Below are 3,743 nucleotides of genomic sequence, written 5' to 3'. Positions count from 1 at the left end.
CAGCCCATCCCAACTCTAAACTCCTGTGGTGATTCTGCCTTTGCCCCTCATGCCCACTGGGCATTAATACCCGGTGGCAAGTAATATTTTTGGTTCCTGAGGAATTACAGGTTCCTGAGCGAAACAATGAATTTGAAGCACAAAGAAGGATTTAATGCACCATGGCTGTTTTGAAGATGGAGGGATCCACCCGAGGAGGAATGGATGGCCATAACAGGCTAAGAGGGAGGTCCTGTGTGAACAGCCAGGTATTAGTGTTGCTTTGCTACCTGAAATTTCAAAATTGGCCCTAGTACAGAGAAGGCAAGGGGAGAGGGAAGAAAGAGGCAGACCACCCCGGATCGGTAGGGGGTAGGTTTAAGAAGCAAGGGAAATTCTGAGGCTTGTCTTGGACTGCCACAAGACCAGTAGATCTCTGTACCTGCCCACCAGAATCTTAAAGTCTATATAGCTAAAAGCTATATTGCTAAAAGCAAGTCTTCCACTTGTACCCATAATTGCATTTCTCTGTTATGATTTTATATATAGGAAATTGCTCCAGATTTTTAATATTATTATTTTAATTATTTTTCACTGATTTTTTTCTGTTTCAACATGCCCTGCATTTTTGCCCTTTCCCTTTGTCCTACCTTTTCAATTCTACATTCCTCATTTCTCTCTCTAAGTTTATGCTTTTGCTGAAGTAAAAAATGTCATTTCTTTCTAGCCTTTATTTAAGAGTTCAGTATTTGATTGGTGAACCACGTAACACCAGTGTTTTAGACAGGGCTAGTTTCATAGTAAAGGCTCTGTATCAAATTTTATTGAACTGTAAGATATTGATGTCTATTGAGTTATAAAATGCAACTACCATGGAATCAGGACCTGATAAATGTGACTAGTTGATGGCTGAAATCAGTGTGAAAAAGGTCCCAAAGCGGTGATTATGAAAGCTATTGTTCATCAAATGATTCAAGACTCTTTCAATCCTCAATTCATTTATCTTGCTATATGTACTTTATTTCCTGTTTGACCCCAGTGAATCCCAGAACCTCTTTTGTATTACTTATTTGAAATAGAATAAAAAATCTGTTTCCAAAGGACTTCTGAGACCGGCAAAATAAATGAGACAATTAAAAAGCCCATTCTGTAACCAAAAGGGAGGAAAAACCTGTAAAACAGGTAATGAAAAAATCTTTCCAATTACAGATTCTAAAAGAAATATATATCTATGTATATATAATTTGATATATTCCTTCTCAGCATGCTTTCCTTATCTATGAGTTCCTAAAGAGCTGATTTTTCATCATAAAGAGCAAGTCTTTAAAAAGACACTGACTTTTTGAAACTAAAGTATGCCAGGAATTCCAGCAATTCCTGTTTTCTGGCAGGGCCTGGGAGGTGGGGGGTGGGAAGAGCAAAAGTTTGTTCCTGTTCAATAGTTGGAGAAAATACTACTTGTTGGTATTATATTCTAATTATATAAGTATTTGGTATTATATTCCAATTCTATTATATAAGTCAATATTGCATAAACTGCCTTTTTCAACCCTGTAGGTATATACCAGAAACTCTCCCCTATGCCTGCCTCCTTGGAGGAGCTTTTGAAAGATTTCTTATTTTGTCTCTGCCTCCTCATCTCTAACACTCCCCACTCGCCCTTCTCCTCCTTATTCCTCTTATTTTTTTTAGCTTAACCCTCAATAAACTCTCCTTGCAATCAGATTTACACACAGTTTCCACAAATAACAGGTATTTCTTTTATATTAGTGAAATAATAAAAAGAGATCTGATACCAAGATGTTCTTGTGTGAATGGAGGCTAAGAAACATGTTCAAAACAATTTAAATTTCTGATAAAAAAATAAATAAAAGGCATTGGCTTTTGATGTCATGTGGAAAACGTTGGGCTTCAGAGCCGAGGGTCAAGAAAGTATTGTTGAGACGTCTTCGGTGCAAAAAAAGTGGTTTTATGAAAGCACGGGGATGGGACCTGTGGGCAGAAAGAGCTGCATTGGGGTTGTGACAGGTGACTGATTATATACCTTTAGGTTGGGAGGGGGTTAGAGATAGTGTAAGTCTCTAAGGAATTTGGAAACAAGGTTTCCAGGATCTTCAGAGGCTAGCTTTTGTTAGGATAAGGTCACTTACTGCTGTCTAGTAAAACCTTCCTCAAGAGACCCTTCAGATGTATATCAGCGGGCCATGTGTTTGGAGAATGATTGCTAAAATACATTTTGGGGAAGTAGAGCTAAACGAAGTTTCCAAGGGGATTTTCATATGCTAAAGAAGACTTACAGGATCCTGGGGGGTTGGGCTAAGACTGCCTTTTGCCCTTAGCAAAATGTCAACAGCAAGGCAGCTGAGCTCCCACAGGAAGGTCATTCTGCTTGTTTCAAGGACTTGCCAATGGGCTGTAGGCAGTGAGGAAATTTAATTGTATCTACATTTCTTTCTGCCTTTGTTCCCCACATCAGAAGATTCAAAATTTAGTTCACTCACTTGCCAATATGTACAACAGAAATATGTGTTTGTATGTGTTGCATGTACATTGTTGGGGAAGAAGAATTTCCTATACCCTTCAAGATCCTTCCAGCTAGACTAAGAATCAAATTGACATGAGACAGATTAACAGGAGAAAAGCAAGTTCAATAGCATACACACTGAAGAAGAATCTACACAGACATGGAAATTCCAAAGACAGGCAACATGATGCTTATATGAGCTAAGGAGAGGGGTAGGAGGCTGAGGATATAAAGGGGAAAAGGGCTATTAGCAAGAAGGTGAAAGGAGATGTTAAGAAAACAAAAGTTGCTTTATTATGTAGATAAGTTTCTTAGGTAAAGTGGAATCTCTGTTAATACCTTTCTTCCTGGTCCAAGCAGTTGAGGAGGAGATGAAGAGCTTTTTTCTAATCTCCTGGGTTTTGATCACTTTTAACTCAAAATAAAGTTCAGGTCAAAGTCGCCCATCTTGGGGCTTCCTGCCCTTGATACCTACAGTTCCCTCCTCTGAAACTTCTCTGAAGTTTCACACATTAAATCTTGAGCTGGTCGATTGGTTTTATGTTTCATTTTATTGAACCAGTCTGTTAGTCTTGTCACTAGGTCAGTTCGGTTTAACTCATTTCAGGAGGCAGTGATGCAGACATGTTCTCAAAGTGAGGCCTGGGGTTCAAGAAATCAGGTATTGAAAAGACATTTCTATGGCAACAAAATAAAAACAGTGGATGATGATTGAGTCAAAGTATAAATCAATTTCTGAATTCTGAGTATAGCCAGTGGAGATTTCTAGATGTCAAGCTGGAAGCATATTTAGATAGAGTGAGAGCAGGCAATGGCAATCTGATGGATCTTCCTGGTTTGCAGTTCAAAGGTGTCTGGTGATGTTTGAGTGGCCCACAGAACAACAGGCATGAAGATTGTCTCATACATGAGCTATTGTAGTGATTTCTCTGCAGTTGACATCAAATTGTTCATATTTAATTTCCAAGGCTTTGGGAGAAAGGGCAGTTTTGTTATGCCCAGAATTCGTGATCCCCAAAGACCACTAGGGAGCCAAGTCCGATGCAAAAGCAAAAGAGCCTTTATTCGAGCTAGCTCGAGCTCAATCCCCTACCTGCACCGACGTAGCGGTGAGATACCAGGGAGAGAGAGCGAGTTTCAAAAGGACAAAGGTTTTATTGGGGCCTAGGGGCAGTTGGTGAGGTAATGGCTGTGGCCTCAGCCGATTGGCTGGGGAAGGGTCGGAGTCCTGTTATGCAGG

Source organism: Prionailurus viverrinus, chromosome X (genome assembly GCF_022837055.1).
Source record: "Prionailurus viverrinus isolate Anna chromosome X, UM_Priviv_1.0, whole genome shotgun sequence".
In the NCBI taxonomy this organism is placed as follows: domain Eukaryota; kingdom Metazoa; phylum Chordata; class Mammalia; order Carnivora; family Felidae; genus Prionailurus; species Prionailurus viverrinus.
The sequence above is the reverse complement of the archived record's forward strand: the minus strand, read 5'-3'. Positions refer to the sequence as shown.